This window comes from Tiliqua scincoides, chromosome 6 (genome assembly GCF_035046505.1).
Source record: "Tiliqua scincoides isolate rTilSci1 chromosome 6, rTilSci1.hap2, whole genome shotgun sequence".
NCBI lineage: Eukaryota > Metazoa > Chordata > Lepidosauria > Squamata > Scincidae > Tiliqua > Tiliqua scincoides.
The window spans coordinates 85,097,593-85,120,838 of record NC_089826.1 but is presented as its reverse complement, the minus strand read 5'-3'; the positions used below and the strand labels follow the sequence as shown (position 1 = coordinate 85,120,838).

At 44.5% G+C, this 23,246-nt stretch overlaps 1 protein-coding gene across 2 annotated transcripts in view; it reads right to left on the bottom strand.

Moving 5' to 3' along the window:
• The window catches only part of FOXJ2 (forkhead box J2), a 49,030-nt gene extending 31,578 nt beyond the window's left edge, over positions 1–17,452 (bottom strand). For both annotated transcript variants that reach the window (XM_066632585.1, XM_066632586.1), the window contains exon 1: positions 16,327–17,452. The gene's annotated coding sequence lies outside the window, so the exon portion shown is untranslated. The remainder of the gene's footprint in view (positions 1–16,326) is intronic.
• Positions 17,453–23,246: the final 5,794 nt, after the last annotated feature.

The following is a 23,246-nucleotide window of genomic DNA, read 5'->3' as shown; positions in this document are numbered from 1 at the left end:
GACCTTAAAAGTTAAGCCAAATGCAAAGGCCTAGCAGTACTTCTCGTACAAAAAATTCTGAGCACATCAGACATTTGGGTCAAACCCAACAAAATAAAAAACTGGACTCTAGTTCATTTATTTTTCACATTTTTATACTGCCCTTCCTCCAAAGAGCTCAGGGCAGTGTATACAGCTGCTTCCCTCCTTTTGTCCTCACAACAACCCTGTGAGGTAGGTGAGGCAGAGAAAAAGTGACTGGCCCAAGGTCACCCAAAAAGCTTCACAGCCGAGAGGGGATTCAAACCTGGATCTTCCAGGTCTCCCAAACCACTACATCACCCTGGCTCTCTATTACTATTAACATAGCTGGCACCACTATTTTGGGATACCTCCATGATTCATCCTAAGTAGTGGTAGAAAACAGTTTATTTATACACTGGGGATGTGGCATGAAAAAGGCTGAAGACCACTGTTTTATTCTTTTGGCAGCAGTCACCTTGGGACCAAGGCAGGATAAAAATGCAATGAAATAAATAGTTAAAATGTAGACCTTCAAAACATCCCAGAGGGTAGAGTAAACAGCAAGAACGCACACACAACATGCTAGAAAAGTCAGGTAACAATGCAAGGCCAGATGGATGGTAGGGAACCCATGCAAGCCAATGAGACTGCAAGTAAGAGAGCACAAAGGGAAAGCAGGATTAACCCTGTGGGAACTATTTGAAGTCAGAAGATGGAACTGCAGAAAGTATTAAAAGAACAAGTAACGGGGTCGAAATCTGCAAACCAGAGATGTCAAAAACAGCGATGAAGACTTTCTAGAAAAATATCCAGGATCAAAAAATTCTTCAATGCTCTACCTCAACTGAAAACTAATTTGAAATGTTTGACAATTAAGAAAACCAAACTAAAAAGGTACACTATACTAATTTAAATACTGAATAAATATTATTATAAGAATATTTATATACCACTTTCATGGGCTATAGGCCACTTCATCATATGCAGGAAGAAAAACCTCAGTAGGCAGGTATATAAATTGGTATAGAAAAGGAAGAAAAAGAACATGTTTTTTGAAACCAGAAAAATCAATTGCAACAGGCCTGGTCAGGTTACTGGCTTAAAAATATGCAAGGTAAGTATGATGACAAATTCAGAACTAGCGATAACAACCTCCAAGCAATGCTAAATCAATCAATTCCGTAATGTGATAAAAATCCATTTCCTTGATGGAGGCCTGTTTCATCACCTGTGGAGATGATGCCGATTTTCGTTATGAACTCCAATTCAACTAATTCTCTGACTAATCTCCCTTTGAGATTTTTCTGTGTAAGAACCGTCACCTTGAGATTGGCAGGAAAATGTCCAGGCTTGTTAAAATGCTTCCCCATCTGATCAGTGGATGGCTGCCATTCCCCAATGTCAAGCTTGTGCCCATTTATTCCTTTGCATAGAAACTGACCTATTTGTCCAATGTAGACAGAAGTGCACTATTGGTAGATAATGGCATATATCATATTGAAGGATGAACAAATGAATAAGCCCCTGATAGGCAAAACGATTACAGGACCTAGTAATATCAGTTGCACTGAGTAAATACGGGAACAGAACTGATATCACCATTTGCAGCAGGATCTGATCTCTTTGTCCATTATATATTTAGTCAATGCTGGTGAGTAGCCTTTTAAAACTGGGAGGCTATCTGTAAACAAAGTCAGGCCTACTTGCAAAGCCTGCATGAGAAACACAGTATAGTATTCTCACCTCTTACAACTGACTCTGATGGTTTCAAAAAGCTACTTTTCCCTCCTTCTCTATACCCTCATCTTGCTTCTTTGGTGACATTTTGGGCACTGCATTTCACTTCACTAAACATATGAAGCAAAAACTCAAGCAGCCAAAAGTGTGTCCATACACAGAGAGTGCACACCTAGTGACTGAGGTTTTCATCCCATGCAACCGATAAATGGCTTAGAGCCCAATCCTATCCAATTTTCCAGGGCCGGTGCAGCTATATTAATGGGGTGTGCACTGCATCCTGTGGTGGGGGGACAGTCACATAGGCCTCTTCTAGGTATGGGAGCATTTGTTCCCTTACCTTGGGGCTGCATTGTGGCTGCACCGGAGCTGGCAAGTTGGATAGGATTGGGCCTTAGTCTTTAGGGTGACCCCAGACCCTTTATTGCTTTTGCTGCTACTGACTGAGGGCCCAATCCTATCCAACTTTCCAGCACCGGTGCAGCTGCAATGCAGCCCCAAGGTAAGAGAACAAATGTTCCTGTACCTAGAGGAGGTATTTTTAACTGCCTCCCCACCAAAAGATGCAGTGCACACCCCAATGGCACGGCTGCACCAGCACTGGAAAATTGGATATGATTTGGCCCTAACACAGCTACCACTCTGTAAACTCCCAGGGATAATAATCTGAAAAAGGTGATCCTTATAAAGTACTGTTTGACCGGCATTGCATTCATTTGTTATGCTGCTAGTTAATTTTATGAAACAATGCATTTTTAGGAAAGGAAAATTTTCCAAGGGTTTTTTTGCCCCATATCAGTAACAGAAAGAACAGAAGGATCACACATAATAAGCTGCAAAGACAAGAATGGTGAAAATGACAGCTGATAAATAAATTGTTTTATTTTATAAACAAAATAAAATATTGTTAGAAGCATTAAGTAGAAATCTAAGGGACTACAATCAGTGTTTCTCAAACTGTGGGTCGGGACCCACTAAGTGGGTTGAGAGCCAATTTCAGGTGGGTCCCCATTTATCTCAATATTTCATTTTTAATATACGACTTGATGCTACCATGGTATGTGAATGCGTTTGGGAAAATGTTACAGACCTGTACTTTTAACAAGCTGCTAGGTATATTCTTTTAACAATGATAGTAAATGGGACTTACTCCTGGGTAAGTGTGGGTAGAATTGCAGCCTACTTGATGGTGTCACTTCCAGTCATGACATCACTTCTGGTGGGTCCACTTCTCATTCTAAAAAGTGAGTCCCGGTGCTAAATGTATGAGAACCACTGGACTAATTTGGTTTCTCCAAGGATACAGCTCTTCACCTTAGAAGGGGGACAGGGAAAGCTCCATCTATGTGCTGTCCTGGATTCTTTGTAAATCAAAGACAAAGTATGAGCTGTTTCCCCAACCTTGCTGCTACTAAATAGAAGAAATGTCAGATTGAAATTTTTTGGTGAAATCAGAAAAATGTTTAGCATTTATTGTAGGATTTGTTGGGAACAGAAAACAGGTAGTGTTATGTTGTTCCCATCCAGGACTGATGGGAAGAGAGACTTCTTTCAACCAGCAATAAAGCAGGGTTCCAGGTCATTTGCCATTGGTTTGTCACAGTGTAGTCCAACTTTTACTGCTAAGGAGGCTGCAGTACACCCCCCCCCAGGGTGCAAATGCAGAAGTAATTGGTGACAACATGATGACATCATCACCAATTACTTCCTGGTTCTGAGCCAAGCAGCAGAAAAAGCAGGCGCAGGAGAAGCTGGTGGGAGCTTTTTGAACTCCTACAGCACTGTTCTGGCTTCTTCTTCAAAGAAGAAGCCGGATCAACATGGTAGTGAGATCAAAAAGCCACTGAAGCAGGAGGTGTGTGTGGCAGGGTTCTTGATGGCCGCTAAAAAGCCTCACAAACCGCATGTGGCCCACAGGTTGCACATTGGACCACCCTGGCTTATTAGGCTTGATGTTTAGGATGCTGAAGTTCTACTCATTCTACAAAAATAATTCCTTCCAACCTGAAAGAAGTCAAGATGAAGCTGAATTTCTAGAACATAGATCTAGAAATAAACGTCCTTTGATTTTCAGTAAATGTACATGCGTATTCACAATGTATTCCAAGGGTTTGTTTAGAAATGGTTATCAAAAATTAAGTGAATAAGGGCGCAATCCTAACCCCTTATGTCGGTGCTTTCCAGCACTGACATAAGGGCAATGCAGCTCTGAGGTAAGGGAACAAACATTCCCTTATTTTGAGGAGGCCTCCACGAGTGACACCCAACAGCAGGATGCAGCACACGCCCCATTGGCACCACTAAGCCAGTGCTGGAAAGCACTGACGTAAGGGGTTAGGATTGCGCCCTAAATCTAATTATTTTTCTTTGTTCCTCTATCACTAATCAAAGGTCTGAGATTAAATGATCTTGCATCATTCTTCTGTATCAAGCCATGTACTCTTATAGTTCAGATTAGTTATTCTAGAATAGGGGTGTCCAAAGTTTTTGGCAGGAGGGCCATATCGTCTCTCTGACACTGTGTAGGGGGCCGGGGGGGGAGGACTTAAGAACATAAGAACAGCCCCACTGGATCAGGCCATAGGCCCATCTAGTCCAGCTTCCTGTATCTCACAGCGGCCCACCAAATGCCCCAGGGAGCACACCAGATAACAAGAGACCTCATCCTGGTGCTCTCCCCTACATCTGGCATTCTGACTTAACCCATTCCTAAAATCAGGAGGTTGCGCATACACATCATGGCTTGTACCCCATAATGGATTTTTCCTCCAGAAACTCGTCCAATCCCCTTTTAAAGGCGTCTAGGCTAGACGCCAGCACCACATCCTGTGGCAAGGAGTTCCACAGACCGACCACGCGCTGAGTAAAGAAATATTTTCTTTTGTCTGTCCTAACCCGCCCAACACTCAATTTTAGTGGATGTCCCCTGGTTCTGGTATTATGTGAGAGTGTAAAGAGCATCTCCCTATCCACTCTGTCCATCCCCTGCATAATTTTGTATGTCTCAATCATGTCCCCCCTCAAGCGTCTCTTTTCTAGGCTGAAGAGGCCCAAACGCCGTAGCCTTTCCTCATGAGGAAGGTGCCCCAGCCCCATAATCATCTTAGTCGCTCTCTTTACATTTACATTTAAAATTTGTAATTTACATTTAAATTTACATTTACATTTAATTTAATTTACATTTAAAATTTGAATAAACTTACATAAGTTTACATAAATGAATATATTAAAGATGAACTTATATGAATGAATGAAGGTCTTGCAATAGTTCAAGGCCTACAAAAGGCCTTGCACAAAGCAAGGCTAGCCTTTCCTTTGCTGCCACTACTGCATCACAGATGTGAAACAACAAGCAGTGGAGAGAGCCCTCATCCCACAGCTCACGCGAGAGGTCAAACAGTCGCCCTCACGCTGAGAGCAGTTACATCGGGCCAGTGTAGGCTCCAACAAATCTCCAGAGGGCCAGAGGCTCACTGGAGACTGGGGGCTCCCTGAGGGCCACAATTGGCCCAGGGCCGGGGTTTGGGCACCCCTGTTCTAGAATAATAACCACCTCTCAATTTCATATTCACAATTACTAAATGTGTTTGACAAACAAATAGATTTGGAAGGAGTAGAAATGTCACCTTTTTGGTGCACTTTAACCAACTCCATTGTAAAGGACAACACATGCTTAAAATAAATTCAGGGGATCTAATCTTAGCCTTGAATATGCTCTGTCCCAGAATTCTAGTACTGTATCTACTCTCTTGTCCTAGGATTCCTAACCTTAGATTGAAAATTAGAACATATTTGAAAACAAAACCAGCAGGGCAGGTAAACATCTTTCAGGTACGGATAAAAAACAGTGGTGCCAAGCATCCCTAAACTAAAAAGTATAATCTGATTTATGAAGTTTTATATAAAGTACATGACCAGCCACAGAACAAAATTCCTAGAAGCATGCAGTCTAATGGAAGGGGGAAAAGCATATGTTAAATGACCTCAAGGGTCAGCAACTGGAAGCCCAAGAGTCAAGAAATGACTCTTTGAGAGATCGTCAATCCACCGTTCTAGCTGTCCCCAGTCAAAAAAGTATAGGGAAACAGGAAATGTCAGTGGTCACGTAACTAGCTAGTAAGCCATGGGCTGAAGCACTAGCCTATCACCCCTCACACGGTTCTCTAAGTGACCCTCTGTAACATCTAGTTGCTGACTGGGGAAAAACTCAACATGTTTTCATACTGGAGTGAGTAGCACTGAGCCTAGCAAAGCCCTGGTTCAGCAGCCGATTAGCTCAATGCTGTTTGTAAATGTTCCTTTAGAATTAATTTGCATTCCCCTTTTCAGACTGAACCCTGGGAACATATTCCCTGTCATGAGGAAAGCTTGAGATCCCAGAGAGATAATAGGGGAAAGTGCCATATATTTCTGATATTAAAAGAGAGTTGTATGGAAACTTTAAGACCATGTATGGAAACGTAAATAACCGATTATTATACCATGCACTTTTGTGGACTAAAGTATACATCATTAGATGCTCCTGTTCTGGAATTTGCATGTCTAGTCAGAAGTAAGTTCCATTATAATCTTTGGCACTTACTCCCAGTTAAATGTGGGTAGGATTGCAGCTTAATGATTAACTATTTAGCCCCCTTGGGCTTTCTTGCGCTGAAGCACTGAGGTAAAAACACAAGGAGAGCTCACTGGATCAGGCCAAAGGCCCGTCTAGTCCGGCTTCCTGTACCTCACAGTGGCCCACCAGATGCCTCAAGGAACACACAAATAAGAGACCTGCATCCTTTTGCCACTGCCTTGCACCTGGCCTTCTGAGGTAGCCCATTTCGAAAACCAGGAGGTTACACAAACCCACCCTGGCTTGTACTCTGTGATGTATTTTTCCTCTAGAAATCTGTTCAATTCCCTTTTAAAGGCATCTAAGCCAGAATCCATCACCACATCTTGTGGCAAGGAGTTCCACAGACCAATTACAGGGGTGCGGTGGGGAGGAAACTTGCAACTTCTATAACTAGTTAGGAAGTTTTCAGAGGTCATTTCAAATTGGTCATTTGCTAACTTGACAAGAGTAGAAGTAAAACAAAGTAGAAGTAAAAATTCCCCCCCAATGAAATGGGGGGAAAAAATCTGTACATGCCTTGGTGAAGTGGATAGTAAGAAGGAACCGAAAGAGAATTAGTCAATGGAATCAAAACAGCAGAGCCATGGAACTGAATGCTAAAAAAGACAGAAGGAAGAAGCGCTGCTGGGAGGAGCACAAGTGTGTAGGAGGAAATGAGAACAAATAATAACGCAAACGGAGGTGAGAAAGGAAAGGCCCCAAAGCTTCAGGTAAGAAATTTGAACTTGATGCAATAAACAGATAAGAAACCTCAGAACAGGAGAGTCCGGACATTTGAACTAACTTCTGCAGCAATGGCGAACAGCAGTGTCTTCCTGCTTTGGAGAACCCCCATGTAACATGGTGAGCATAGAGTGAAAAATAAGCTATTTGCAATTCAGCCTGGGAAAAACCCAGCAAATCGGCAATGACCTGGGCCTGCTGCAAAATATTTGCATTTTGAAAAAAAAAAAATCCTGGATGTCCCACAGGGAATGAACTATAAAATATTCAGATGAAAAACTTTAGTCACTGAGATACTAAATGAGTGGTACAGTCCATACCACCCTCCTACAGATTAAACTAATTTCATAGGGACCCTTCATTTATAGCCTACAAGTGCAGACATATTCATCATAGACACTTTCGGGTTGAAACAAAAGCCCATGGACCAAATGAAACATTACACAAAGTGGTGTGAAACTCACCATCACACACACTCCTTTTATAAAAACGAAAAGCAACCCCAGGAGACAGCATTTAAACAGAATGGGGTAGCAAGCTGCTTAACCCTTTCAATTCCAACAGATGTTTCACTTAAAAGTGTTTCCCTCCTGCATGGCTCTTTCACCTGTGAGAGAAATTTGAATGGAAAAATGGCCAGAGGAGACAGGGCTACATAGTCCTGCCCCCACCCCCACTATTCTTCTAAAACCCTCAGTTTCCCAAGGCTTTTTCAATTAAAAAAAGTTAAAAAGAATCGCAGATAAGTTTAACCAACTGTATGTCATTTCTGGTTTCAGTAAATGAAGGTTGCAGGTATATTAAGGGCCACTGGCTCCTGAAGTCTGCAACTGCAGAAATTCCACCATAGCCAAAGACACTATACTCGGTTTAGAAACTACTGATATCAAGAACATTAACCCTGAAGTCTAAAATGATGGTTTAAACCTATCAAGGAGATGAGTGGGAAGGTCCCTATCTTTTCCAGAAATGACTGTCAAAATAATGGATACAGAAATGACGGCACACCCTAACATTAGAGACCAATTTTGAAAGTTATCTTCACAACTGGAAGGAGCGTAAAGCAGGGTCTACAGTCAAAATATTCACTGTACAGTACAGCTATACATTAGATTGTGTGTAACTAGAGAATACATGGAGCTCTGCCTGAAGCTGGGGGGAGGGGAGAATAAGTACTAGCATTTTCACTGGAAAATAAGGGAGGCTTCAAGCTACTTGCATGGGGTAGCGAACCAGAAGTATTCTACTGGTCCAAACCAGTAAATGTGTCAGATAGCCACTACTGAAATCCAAAAGTCCGTAAACCCCCAACAACCCACTCCTACCCATCTTCCTGCACAGTGATGCAGCCGTGCTAATGGGGTACATGTTGCATTCCACAGGGGAGTTTCAGGCTGCCTAGGCCTCCTCAGGGTAAAGGAACAAAATGCCAACTATATAGCTGCTGCAAGTCTGAGTGGGCCCAGGAAGGCAGACTGAAGCCAAGAAAGGAGGTAGGATGTTGGCAGTGCCCCTTCCTGCCCTGATGCTCCTTCCTCCCTGCCCCAAACTCCACCTCATTCCACCTACACCCCCTCCATCCCCTGTGTCGACTTAAGGACCAATCCTGAGCCCTGTGTACTGGCTTACCACCAGCGCGCACAAGGCATGTTTTCAAGCTCTTACCACATTTGTGAGCCTTCAGTGGGCCAGCTCAGGTGTTGAGCCTGCGTTCCACCTCCTGGCAGTCGCCCAAGCTGCCAGGCAACAGAGAGGTGAGTGGGGGTGGGGGGGAGGCAGGGGGGAGGGTGAGAAGAAGGCGCGGCAGGGGAGGGAGCAGGTCAGGACCGATGGAGCTCAGCTCCACCAGATCCTGAGTCCCATATCAGGCCACATGGCCGACATGGGACTCCTTGATTCTGCGCCAGCTCAACAGCCACCAGAGAATCAAGTAGCCCCATTGCAGAGCTACTTCCCGTGCTCCAGGCAGCTCAAGATTGGGCTGTTACCCAACTGCTTGCCACTTGGGGTGGCCTGGCAGCACTGAGTGGTGTACTGAACTTTGAGACAGCTGTCAAGGACCTTACACTGCCAGACCACTAGTTCTGGCAGCATAAGGCCCTGTTAGGAATGGGCTGCAAATGCTACTAGATTCCAAACCTAATCCATAAGCTTCAGTCCTGGCTTTGCCCTCATGTCAGGGGAACAGAAGTGTTGAAATAAAAACTTGACACAAGTTGAATATGAATAGTATCAAAGTTCAAATCACTTCTTTGCAGTTTATAACCCATAAAGCTTTTAGCATAAATGGATCTGTACATATCCTAAAAGGATTGACATAACATGACAGAGAGCAGCAAACAACTTTCCATATACGGCCATCCCCCTGTATCTGCAGGGAATACCTGGATAATAGCAAACCCTATACTATACTTACTGTGTCACCGCAAGAAATTCTGGGGTGTGACTAGAAGCTGCGAAGCAGTTAGTCACTATTCTGGGGATGACTTGGTGCAAGCAGAGGGGAGACTTCAGTGTAAGGCTTCAAGACAGAAAGAATGTTAACAGGAAGTGAGCTGGAGGGCTGCAAAGAGACAGCAAGAGGAAGCAGACGGCACAGGAGACTGCAACAGGAGAACTGCAAACCAGGACAGGTGAACATTGTGCTCAGAATCATGAGCATAATGGGGGATCTGTGAACTGTGGATAAGTGGAACCACAGAAACAGAGTCCGCGGATACAGGGGGGTCTACTGTATATGGAACTCCCAGAATCCATTCACAAGATGAAGTATGCCCCCAGTGGATGATAAGAGCCTTCTACGTGGCTAGACATGAGTGCCAATTGCACTCAGACACCAGCCAGAATTGCAGCTTTGTGCATACAGTTTTGTATAAGAATATTCAAATCTACGGTACAGCTGCATTTGGAATATGGGGCTCCTACTGCCTTATAAGACATTCAAAACATCACTTCTGGTTTCACTGAGAAATCGGAAGTTGCGTTTTCTTTTTTTTTACCTTAAGGTTCAGTTTGAGCCCGGAAGACGTCACGGATGGATGTCAGTGACCTCTGCTGAGCTCAGAGGAACCTCCAGAGGCAAGGGAAACAGAGCTCTCCTCACCTCTGGAGGAGGTGTGCGCAGGGAGGCCTGCAGACCCAATCTGTGGATAAGTGAATCCGCAGATACAACCTCCCTGTAACATGTACTGTTCTGCTCATCACATCCCAAAAAAGATATGGAGAGTTAGAAAAGGTGCAGATGAGAACAAATAAAATGATCAGTAGGTTGAAGCATCTTCCTTACGAGGGATGGCTATAACATTTGGGGGTCTTCAGTTTATGAACATTAAAAAGTGATTAAGGTGAGAAGACAAGCATGGTGTGGAAAAAGTGGAGAGAGAAATGTGTAGAAAAGGCAAAAGGAGACCCTCCTTCACACAGTGTGCAATTAGTCTGTGGAATTCTTTGCCACAAGGTGTAGTGACAGTCGCTAGCTTGGATGGCCTTACAATGGGATAGAACAAAATCATGGAGACGAGGTCTATTAAGGGCTATAAGTCATGACAAAACAAAACGAGTTAGTATTATAATGCCGTTGTACAAATCGATGGTAAGGCCACACCTGGAGTATTGTGTCCAGTTCTGGTCGCCGCATCTCAAAAAAGACATAGTGGAAATGGAAAAGGTGCAAAAGAGAGCGACTAAGATGATTACGGGGCTGGGGCACCTTCCTTATGAGGAAAGGCTACGGCGTTTGGGCCTCTTCAGCCTAGAAAAGAGACGCTTGAGGGGGGACATGATTGAGACATACAAAATTATGCAGGGGATGGACAGAGTGGATAGGGAGATGCTCTTTACACTCTCACATAATACCAGAACCAGGGGACATCCACTAAAATTGAGTGTTGGGCGGGTTAGGACAGACAAAAGAAAATATTTCTTTACTCAGCGCGTGGTCGGTCTGTGGAACTCCTTGCCACAGGATGTGGTGCTGGCGTCTAGCCTAGACGCCTTTAAAAGGGGATTGGACGAGTTTCTGGAGGAAAAATCCATTATGGGGTACAAGCCATGATGTGTATGCGCAACCTCCTGATTTTAGGAATGGGTTAAGTCAGAATGCCAGATGTAGGGGAGAGCACCAGGATGAGGTCTCTTGTTATCTGGTGTGCTCCCTGGGGCATTTGGTGGGCCGCTGTGAGATACAGGAAGCTGGACTAGATGGGCCTATGGCCTGATCCAGTGGGGCTGTTCTTATGTTCTTATGACAGTTACGTACTACCTTCAGGTTCAGAATGCTTCTGAATGTCATTTGCAGGGCAGCAATGGCAGAAGCAGGTATACCGTCATCGTCGGCGTATGACATTTTCCCAGAAAAAAACTGACTTTCCTGTTTGGCTGCCTTAGGAAATGGGATGTCAGACTAGATATGCCTTCGGTCTGATCCAGCAAAGATTTTCTTAAGTTCTTATATAAGGGTTGGGTACATAATCCAAGCAAAGTCTTAGATTCGAGGACAGTCAGATGTAGAAATGGACACACTCCCCCATGAGCCAACTCTTGCAAACTCTCTGAAAGGACCAGGCCTGCATCACTGTCAGTATTTGAACCTAAACAAGAACCAACTGCCTTGCTTAAAGAAAAAGAGACAGCCAGGTTCAGCCTCACCACAAACACTTCTTCCAATACCTTATACCTGGACACTTATTAGATAACCTACTGAGAAAACCAAGGCAACCAAAAAGGTTTGATTTGTGTCTATATGAAATAAACAGTGTTTGTATTCCATCCTCTTCACAGTGTGATAAAAAGTTGCTTACAGTATTTTGTTATAAGCAGCTGGACAATACTTGGAAAAAGTAGGATTTTAAAAAATGCATTAATACATAAATATTTTAAAAATTAATAAATTAGGCCCCAGTCTAATTTAGCAAAGCCAACCATATACATATTGCACAGCGCTAAAGCTAACTTAATTTCTATGATGAGAAGTGCAGACCTCAAGTTTGGAGGTCAAAGCACTTGACCTTGGAAGTTCTTGTTTCTCACTTCTGGTATGTAGGAGAAGGTTGTGGCTATTCAGAGATGACAAAAGGGACACTACACATGTCAAAAAGGCACTCATTATTATTTCTTCATGTGTTCTATGGCAGCATTTCTCAAACTGTGGGTCAGGACCCACTAAGTGGGCCGTGAGCCAATTTCCAGAGGGCCCCCATTCATTACAATGTGTATTTTATTTTTAAGATGTTAGACTTGATGCTACCACGGTATGTGGCTGCATTTGAGGAAATGTTACAGATCTGTTGCAGATCTGTTTTAACAGGCTACTATGTTTATGCTTTTAACAATGACAGTCAATGGGGCTTACTACCAGGTAGGTGTGGGATAAGATTGCCGCCTTTGGGATGCTTGGGGAATTTTTTTAAACAGATCAGCAACTGCTTGGGAGGGTAGGAGGGTTTGTCTTTAGTTTAAATAAGTGTTTAAACTTATATGTATTGTAAACTTTTACTTAATTTAATTTAATTTGATTGTGCCATATGGTGGTGTTAAAAATTTCCCTGCTGGATGATGTCACTTCTGGCCATGACATCACTTCCAGGTTAATGACATCACTTTTGGTGGGCCCTGACAGATTATCATACTAAAAAGTGAATCCTAGTGCTAAAGTTTAACACCCACTGTTCTATCATAAAGCCTTAGTCTCAAACCCTGGCAAGCTCTAGCTAAATATCAAATATAGTCCAAGTCCCAACAGCAGATAGTTAGAGGGCTACAGATTGAAACAATTTACCAATTTAAGGAAACTGTATAAAACTCCATTAAAAATAATTTCTATCATCCTTCTATACAGAGATAAATAATTTTCACAAGAAGAAAAGTTCATCACCATCTGATTTGAAACTGAGCATCTTTCAGTTGTTGTTTCAATTCTATATGCTGTGGTTCTCAATTCTATATGCAGTGGTTCTCAAATGTTTTAGCACCAGGACCCACTTTTTAGAATGACAATCTGTAGGACCCACCAGAAGTAATGTCATTAATCTGGAAGTGATGTCATGGCCAGAAGTGACACCATCAATTTAGGATCACAATCTAGGCTGTGATCAGCCAAAGGTTCCATTACACAGCTTGCTTGTACTGTTATTTTGCATAACTCAGAATTCAAACATTGCAGCTCAGGAGTCAAAGCAGAATGCGTACTTGGATCCTTCTCCAACCACACAGTCCTCCTTCCTTTCCAATGTCCCTCTTCCTACTTATTCAGGGCAAAGTACCAGGCCTCTCTCCCACTGGGAGTCCACCCTGCCCAGCAGCTCTGTAGCCTGTATTTTCAGCTCTACATTTGTAATGGTGGCTGAGCTATGTGACCCCACCTGAAACTGGCTTGCAACCCACCTAGTGAGTCCCAACTCACAGTTTGAGAAACGTTGCAATATCACATTGGTCGGGTCCTTCTGTTCCCAACACAGTACCTAAAAATACCTATTCAATGTAAATAAAAATATAGACAACTAATATCTTCACTGATCTTGCATTGATGCAAAGACAATTTCTTCGATGGCCATTGTTCTAGCTTGAAACACAAAATTCTTAGTAATCATAATTTAGTATAGTTGGAAGTACTATGAAAGTAATGCAAGAAGAATCAAGTTGCTTATTCTGAAGGACCCAGAAGATTCCTCCGGAAAACTTCAAAATCATGCTCTCTTAAGCCTATAGGCCAGCATTTTGCCAGGAATGCTGATTTTCAAATTACTGGACCAGAGCAATTATGAGTAAGTCAGCTGTTTGGTGGTGTGTGCTTTTCAAAAGAAGGCATCTCTTTAGAGTCCCAAATGCAGATCTGGGGTTAACCCCTATATTAAAGTCACTCACCTTTGTACAAATTGAGGAATAATATTTCCTATTTCCATTCCTGTTCCCGACTTTAACTTACAGCACTGGGTCACAACATCTGAACCAGTCCATCCCAAAAGACAGGTAATTATTCTGTCCCATGATCATGTGTCCCTAGTTTTTGCTGAACTTCCCTTCTACCCTAAAATTGAATGCATGTTGGAATTTTAAGGACAGCTTTGTGCATTTTAACATTTTACAAGTAAAACATAACTGATTCTCTTGAACAATACAGTGATCCGCCTTGCAAGTATACCATGACACCAAAAGGACAGTCAGGAAATTCACTCTTTTGGGACTGATATGAGGAGAAATAATAACAAAATAATAGCATCAAAAATATACAGCTCACATCTAAAGATATTTGTAATTCACTTGCTGTGCAACATTTGATGACCAGCATCATTCTGGTAGTGCTTCCAATCAATTGGAAGTTAAGTCATTAGAAAAAATAAGGTCATTACTGATATTGGAGCACAGGAAGACAACTCAGCCAAGTCAAGATAGAGGAAGGGAACCCCTTTGCCCCAAATTATTAAAAAAAACTAACAGAACTCCTTTCCAGAGCTAAACCAACACTGGGACCTATACAGTTATTTCACTCTGTATAAAATAAAATAATTATTAAGGTAAGTTACAACTTACTTTCTGTGGTTGTCAATTTGAATTATCCCAGAAAAAAATCAACCTCACCTTGCAAAAATCTGCCTTGGAAAACTACAGGAAAGTTTGAACAATAAACAAAACGTAGGGCTGTTCTCCAGCAAAAGAAATCTAGATGATTAATTGTACAAGTTTCAGCCAATCAAGCCATTAAATCTGCATATGAGAAAAAAATAGTGGTTCTATAGAAAAAGGCATACTTTGTTTTCAGATGATGCACATGTGTTAGCGCATCATCCTAGAAGAGGCGTTCCTCATGCCTCTCACACAGGACAGAACGCCTTTTCTTGCCATCTGGAGCTTTTACAAGTATCTGTACTAAAAATATTTCTTTAAAAACATCTGCTGCCCAACTAATTGGTGGCACCTTTTTAGCTCATCAAAGTGCTTTAATCAATTAATCTAACCAATTAAACAAGTAAACATTGCAGCATCTCCCCTCCAAAGTAATGCCTCAAGTGCACAACAGTTCAAATGACCACATGGTTTTGAATATGTGCATCAGTGACATGCAACCCTCTTGACACACTTTCTGAAATAACTCTCTAACTAATACTAGTTAGTTGTAACTGAGGCAAGGGCTCTTTTGATCTCCGGTTTGTAACTGTCTTTATCCCAGAGTGAGATGATATTATCAGAGGGATGCCTCAAGCTGGATGTCCGTGTTTATGTCCTCAGAGAGATCCCTGTCAATGGAATCTCTAGAAGCATTATTTGAAATCGAGTAAGCCCTTGGACTTCAATTCTCTACTTCAAACAGCAACATGTCACCTGCTATACTCTTGTCAAAATGTTTCTATGACCTGAGATTTAATTCTCCCATCTCAGGACATTGGCACCAAAATGCATCTGTAACTGCTCAATAAAGCAGAAAGATCAAATCAAGGGCACCACTGGTGGGATGAATTTTGGGCCTTCAGACACAAGAGATTTCACACACTGCAGATGGAATCCTCAATGCAATGGCACAGTCAAAATATTTCATCTCTTTATTTAGTATTAATCAGAGAGAAATAGCTATAATCTCTGGGTTCTGTACTCCCAATCACTAACATAGATTAGAACCCCCACATTGTTTTTTGAGACAACTAACCTAAACTGACAAAGACAAGCGACCTACATGCAACCCCATCCTCTACATGTTTACCTGGAAGTTTAAATCCCACACAGCATGCATAGGATTGTGCTGTCAGTATCTAAGCATAGGCACATCCATATCACCAGTATCAAAACCAAATGTCAAAATCTTCTCTCCACTGCATAAGAGGTTTCTCCACAATACAGAATCCAGACCTCCAGCTCAATAACACCATGATAAGACATTCCACGCCCCATCCATCAACTTTTCAATGCAATCCTTCCCCCCTTGACTTCTGGATGGTAGAAGAATACCCCCCTCCCCCCAACAGAATAAAATAACTAGGATGGAGTACATGGTCCTGAAAGTCAGCCTGGGGGACAGGGCTGTCACAATGGAGGGGGTGGCAAATCTTTTCCTGGAAAGACGAACAGGCAAATATTTATAAAATAGCAATAAAAGACAACAAATTCCAGAAACAAAGATGGTGTGTGTGTGTAAAGGGGGTGCAGTAGACATTTCTGCATTCAGGAAAATAAGTGATGGAGAAAAATGATGCGGATGGGGAGGAAGCAGACAGAAATGGAGAAGCAGCAGAGGCCTGCAAAATCATGTCACTCACAGTAAGATTTTCTGCAGCTGGTCTTTCCTGGTCTCCTTTCCTTAAAGAGCAGGTGTCCTTCACGCTCTGCATGCAGGCCTCATGCTCAGAAGTGCTGCTGCAGCCAAGGATTTTTTCCAGGGGTTCTCCCTTCGCAGCGAGAGGTAGAAAGAGCAGATTCCTGTTGCCAAACCCTTGAACTACCAGTCTCTCCTTCTCTTCCTTTCCTGTTGACAAGGTTGCCACTTGGGAAGTGTCAGTCCGTCTTCCTCCCCACTTGTTGACTGGTGAGACTGGGAGCGACTCCCCCCTTTATGCAGTCCTGGACACTCTTCAGCAAACACACCTTGTTCTTGACATTTTGGGGGAACAAACCTCTTGTGTGTGTGTGAGTGTGTGTCCAAAGGGATATCTACCTCTTGCGGGTGTGTGAGAGTGTGTGTCCAAGGGGATATCTACCTTGTGAGTGTCCGTCCAAGGGTTTACCTCTTGTGTGTGTGTCCAAGGGGATATCTACCGTGTGTGTGTGTGTCCAAGGGGATATCTACCTCTTTTGTGAGTGTGCTTGTGTCCCCCCCAGGGATATCTACCTTGTGTGTGTGTCTGTCTGTCCAAGAGAATATTTACCTCTTGTGTGAGTGTGTCCGTCAGTCCAAGGGGATATCTACCTCTTGTGTGTGCGTGTGTCCGTCCAAGGGGATATCTACCTCTTGTGCGAGTGTGTGTGCCTGTCCCCAAGGGGATGTTTGTGGTTGCAACTTCCTGTCTTTGACAGCTGTTTGGGGTTCTGGCCCTTCCCTTCCTTTGGGAAGCCTGATCTTTCCCCTTCGCAGACTCAACACTTAAAAAACAATGGCACACACTGTGTGTGTACAGAGAGAAAAGGCACCTATCCTGCACACGCAGAGAGATCCCCTACAGCTGTCTTTTCGGGGGGGGGGCGCCCTTCTACCTGCCCGGGTCTCGGGGCGCTGCCAGCCCAGGTCTCCTCGGGGCAGCGCGCGGGCAGAGGCGCTCGGGGCCCTGCCGGGCTTCGGCTGACAGGCGGCCTCGCTCCCGCCACCCAGAGGGCCGGGCGCGGGCTTCGGGGCGGGCCTGCGGTGCCCCCGGGCGAGCCGAGGCCCCGCGACGGCCGAGCCCTCCTGTGCGGGGGCGCCCCGGGCCGCGCGCGCTCCTCCTGCCCGGGCTGCGCTGCCACCGGAGGCCGCGGCGGCTGCCGGGCCTGGCGCCTGCTGCGGCCGCGCGCGGCGGGGCGGGCGGGGCGGCTCCCTCCGGACTCCGGCGCTGCGCGGGCGCGGGGCGCAGCGGACCCTCCGCAGGCCTCGACCGCTCCTCCTGCGCCGCCTCCCGCCGCTGCTGGCTGCGGTGCTCCGGGCTGCGGCTCTGCTGCAGGCCGCGGCTCCTCCCCGGCCGCGCTCCGCCTCCCTCCCCGGCTGCTGGCTGGCTCCCTCCCGGCCCGCCGCCCCCGCTCCCCGGCCTTAAGGTGGCTCGGCGGCGCGGCCGCGGAGCGCCTCGCCTGGCTCCGCGGAGGCCGCCCCAGCCTGCGCCTGACTACTCAGAAGTAAGCCCCATTAGAGTCAATGGGGCTTACTCCCAGGAAAGTGTGGCTCTCGCAGCCCTGAGGAGACACCCCAGTGGGGGGCCCCTGGGGCAGGGTGGGAAAGCAGTGCCCACCCTCCCCATGAAACTAATCTAATTAATCTAATTAATAATTAGATTAACACTTTGTTCAGGACTCTGCACATCACTGTCTTCATCCCCAAAACAAGCATCACCTTTTTTCCACTCCTTGGTTCATTCAATGATCATCAGTCGTTTTTCCAAACTCCCCCCATGAACCCTCAGTTTGACTGACAGCCCAATTCTAGGGCACCAGGTCTACTCAGAAGTAAACCCTATTGTTTACAGTGGGGCCTACTCTCAGGAAAGTATGCATAGAACTGTAATCTACATTGCGCACACTTGGGTCATGAGGTGGATAGGGAGGCAGGTGAGGCAGGGCCTCCCCACTGGAGTCCTTGCAAAGTGTTACCGCCATGTGAGGTGAGGCAGGGCCTCCCCACCAGAGTCCTTCAAAAAGTGCTGTCACTGGCAAGCGTGCGGGTTGAGAGTGCCTCACATGGTGTTGGGACTTTTCGAAGAACTCTTGTGGCCTCACCTGGTGGCAGCCCTTTTCAAGGACTCTGGTGGGGAGGCTCTGCCTTACCTGCCTCCCCATCCACAGCATGTTCCTGACACACATCCTCACCACTAAATTCCCAAGTTTCTCTTGTCCACTTCAGTCCCTGATCTTTCCAGCTACACTAGAACATTTTCAGATGGAAAAAGAGTTTTGTTTTCTGGCCCTGCTTTTCAGGACCTCTTCATATTTCAGGAGCCTTAAGAACATAAGAGGTGCAGTACTGGATAATTGGGTAGTTATTCAGTTTATTTTAAATAGTCAGCCTATTTAAAGGCCTATCCCATGTATAGTTTTTCAATGATGTAGAACCCACCTCCTTTCTCTTCCTGACTTGCTGTGTTCTGCTTCATGATGATATATAGATACTAACCCCACTGCCTGACTGCACCCATCTCTACATCCTCTTGCAACAATGTGTTGCCTCTTCCTTGTCACTACTATTGTATGCCTTTCTATCTAACCCAAGTAAAAGTACTGTATATAGTGAAGGTGGGGTGTGTCTGTCCCCAAAGTGCATCCTGAACTTCATCACTGGCATCTGATGATGGGGCTAAGAGGCACCTTTTAAGTGGTGGCTCTCGTATTTAGTGTTGGGGGGGTCACTGTCCCTGTGCTCCCTCTAGCATAGCATCTGTCTGAGGTGGTGTTTGCTGGTCTCTCTTTTTAATCTGTTAAATAATGTGAACCCTTTTAGAATAGGGACCATCTTTGCATTTATTTTGCTGTTAACTGCTTTATGAACCTTTGTTGAAAAGCTCTATGTACGGTACTATTTATTTTATTTACTGAATTTATACCCTGCCTTTCTCGCAGTAAGGGCACCCAAGGCAGCTTACAACATTTAAGCCCTTTCTGCCCAACGTCGCATATACACAACAGGGATCAAATGTGTACATCTGTGGAACTGAGCAGAAATGTGTTAAAAACAATAACAAATAATAAGAGAATAAAAATAGTAAAACCAGATAGCCAAATGGATCATAACAATTAAACAGCTATTAATGTTAAAAATTAATTTAAAAATGCCAGTGAATCATATCAATCATCAAATGCTATCCTAAATAAAAATGTTTTAAGACCCTGCTGAAAGATCTACACAGAGGGAGCAGTTCTTAATTCCAAGGAATGGGAGTTCCACAATCAAGGCACCATCACTGAGAAGGCCCTATTCTTCACCGCCACCCCCTTCACCTCCACCAACAGCAGCATGGTGCATGCATGCATGAATGTGTGCATACACACATGCTATATAATAATAGTAGTTAATAAGAAGAACATTGTCCTCAAGGTGCAAGCGATGAGGATTGAAGCCGAAAGACCAACATATATTGTGAGTGCATGGAGACTAAGATGTGAGTATAATAGATGAAACTGTAATATTTACATGTCTTCCAACTCTGTAGTAGTTAGCATGTATGCTGTGCTTTCAGGTGATGAAAGCACCTTGTATATATTATCTCAGTAATCTTTACAGCCTGATAAAGTAGACCATGTTAATATATCCATAACCTCTGTTTCTAATATTATCTTCATAGTTTGTCCAATGATTCAAAAAATATGGTATAAATGTAGTCTTCTGTTATCATCTTCTTCTTCTAGCAAAAACTTGTTCACAACTCTATCCAGTTCTATCCAACTTTCCAGCACTGATGAATCTGCAATGCAGCCCAGAGGTAAGAGAAAGAATGGTCCTTTACCTTGAGGAGGCCTCTGGGACTGCCTTCCTACTGCAGGATGCAGTGCATGCCCTATTGGCACAGCTGCACTGGCACTGAAAAATTGGATAGGATTTGGCCCAAAGTAGTTTACAAATCCCGTGTTATGGCAAATCAAGTGAAAATGATAAAAATATCCAAATAGTTGCACAGCAGATCACAAGAGGAGACGAATCAAGTCACAGAGTGAAGATCAAATGGCAGTTTCTCTGTCACACTCTCACACATGCAAGCAAACATGCACAGTGGCATATCACACAATGACACATGCAAATGCACATAAGAGCACTCACAGCTGGCACTTTACACCTACATGCAAAACTATGCTCAAGCATTTGTCATGCAATAATGTGCAGCCATATGCCAGGGTACTAAACTTCTACAGTTGGCAACCTTCAGTCTCGAAAGACTATGGTATCGCGCTCTGAAAGGTGGTTCTGGAACAGCATCTAGTGTGGCTGAAAAGGCCAATTCGGGAGTGACAATCCCTTCCACACTGGGAGCAAGTGCAGTCTGTCCCTGGTCTGTCTCCCTGGCTGTGGGCCTTCCTTCTTTGCCTCTTAGCCTCAGACTGTTGGCCAAGTGTCTCTTCAAACTGGGAAAGGCCATGCTGCACAGCCTGCCTCCAAGTGGACCGCTCAGAGGCCAGGGTTTCCCACTTGTTGAGGTCCACTCCTAAGGCCTTCAGATCCCTCTTGCAGATGTCCTTGTATCGCAGCTGTGGTCTACCTGTAGAGCGCTTTCCTTGCATGAGTTCTCCATAGAGGAGATCCTTTGGGATCCGGCCATCATCCATTCTCACGACATGACTGATCCAACGCAGGCGTCTCTGTTTCAGTAGTGCATACATGCTAGGAATTCCAGCACGTTCCAGGACTGTGTTGTTAGGAACTTTGTCCTGCCAGGTGATGCTGAGAATACGTCGGAGGCAGTGCATGTGGAAAGCATTCAGTTTCCTCTCCTGTTGTGAGTGAAGAGTCCATGACTCGCTGCAGTACAGAAGTGTACTCAGGACGAAAGTTCTGTAGACCTGGATCTTGGTATGTTCCGTCAGCTTCTTGTTGGACCAGACTCTCTTTGTGAGTCAGGAAAATGTGGTAGCTGCTTTACCGATGCGTTTGTTTAGCTCGGTATCCAGAGAAAGAGTGTCGGAGATCGTTGAGCCAAGGTACACATGGACAACCTCCAGTTCATGCGCAGAGATTGTAATGCAGGGAGGTGAGTCCACATCCTGAACCATGACCTGTGTTTTCTTCAGGCTAGTTTACACACAAGTACTAAACTTGTGTGTAAACTAAAAAACTGTACAGTGGTATTTCATATGTAACAATACACAGAGGCACTGCACACAGAAACACACCTACGTTTCACATCTGTGCAACAGCTCCCTTCCCCCACTGGGATTGCACTTCTGCTTGCTCACTGTGACAACATTTTTCCATTGGCAAGCAGATTCCACCCACTTTGTTCCACTCTGCCAATCCAACATGTGCTGCAGAACATGTCCTTATAGTTAAATGACTGATTACAATAGGAAGGTTGAATCCTCATCTCGTTAAGAATGCAGAATGGATTTTCATCGAATTAATAAAAGGCCTTCCTTGGCAATATTTTGACAGGTTTTTTGGGGGGGGGGGCATAATCCTACCAAAAAAAGAAATTTAAAATATGTTTTACGTGAGCACAGATTATTCCAAACACTTACTCTTCAAAGTATGTGATCCAAAGTTACAAACTGCTTCTGCCACAACTCGGCCATTTTTCATAAGAATTTTTTCTGAGATTCAGTCTGATTCTATCATTTAGCATTCTCCATGCAACATTTCATGCTTAATGGGCTTAGCAGCAGAGAAAGACCACCCACAAGCAAGATGGGAGGGTTTTGCATACACAGAAGTACCCCAAAATATACAAAAGTACATACAGTATATCTTGTGCCCATTTCCCTTCCCCCCCCAAACTGGGAAAAAGGGAGCTGCACATTTATTTATTTACTTATTTATCACATTTCTATACCGCCCTTCCTCCAAAGAGCTCAAGGTGGTGTGCACAGCTACTCCCCTCCTTTAGTCCTCACAACAACCCTGTGAGGTAGGTGAGGCTGAGAGAAAGTGATTGGCTTAAGGTCACCCAGGAATACATGCTATCCTTATGCCATTATGCTGGCAGCGTGAAGGCAATACTTTATCCTGGCTCTCTCCTTGTCTCAGTGGCCCAAAAATTTCAAATAGCCAGTGTGTCAATGGCAAGAGCATTATGATTACATATGGGGGAAAAGTTTGCTTATGCTATCACACCAAAATGCTATATTGCAATATGTTCAGTGGGTGGGGCAGAGGTAGACATCTGCCAAAAGGTGTTTGTAGTTGAAACATTCAATTGAAATTAGGTCACGTTGCGGCACTGAACAGGCTTGAAGCAGATTTCACGTGGATCCAGACTTACAAACCAATCCTTTGATTCCCAGCAGTGCAGGCTACAGCGGTGCCGAAGTGTCCCCAACTGTATTCTGGAGGTCTCCTCAGGTGAAGGGGACATTTGTTCCCTTACCCTGAGTAAAGCCCTAACCCCTGTAATGGGGCTTATCAAGCATGCCCCTAAATTGTTGGCATAGACTTGAGAAGCCCCATGTCAGGTTTACAAGTCTGACATGGGGCATAAGAGCCAGCGGAGACCCTGCCAGGCCAAGTCCTTCCTCTTGTTCTGCCCTTCCCCATCCAGGAACACCTCCCTCCTGCCCTCTCACCACCCTCCCTGTGCCACCTGGCACTTACCTTATTGCTTCCTGTGGCCATAAGCTCTTCTGCAGTGCTAGCAGGCGCTGGTGCTCCCTGCTGGCGCTGCTTGCTCACAGAGTGGCACAAATGTGCTTTATGAAATGTTTGCAACACCCAGCACTGATGCAAGGCTGCAGCACTGGCCCTAGAGCCTGATAGGATCAGGCTCTAATAGTTTTTCCAAGGAGTAAAACATAAAACTCCCCCTTCCCCAGAGATGGACATGCTTTGACTTTGGCACTGGGCTGAAGCATATGGGAATGAAAT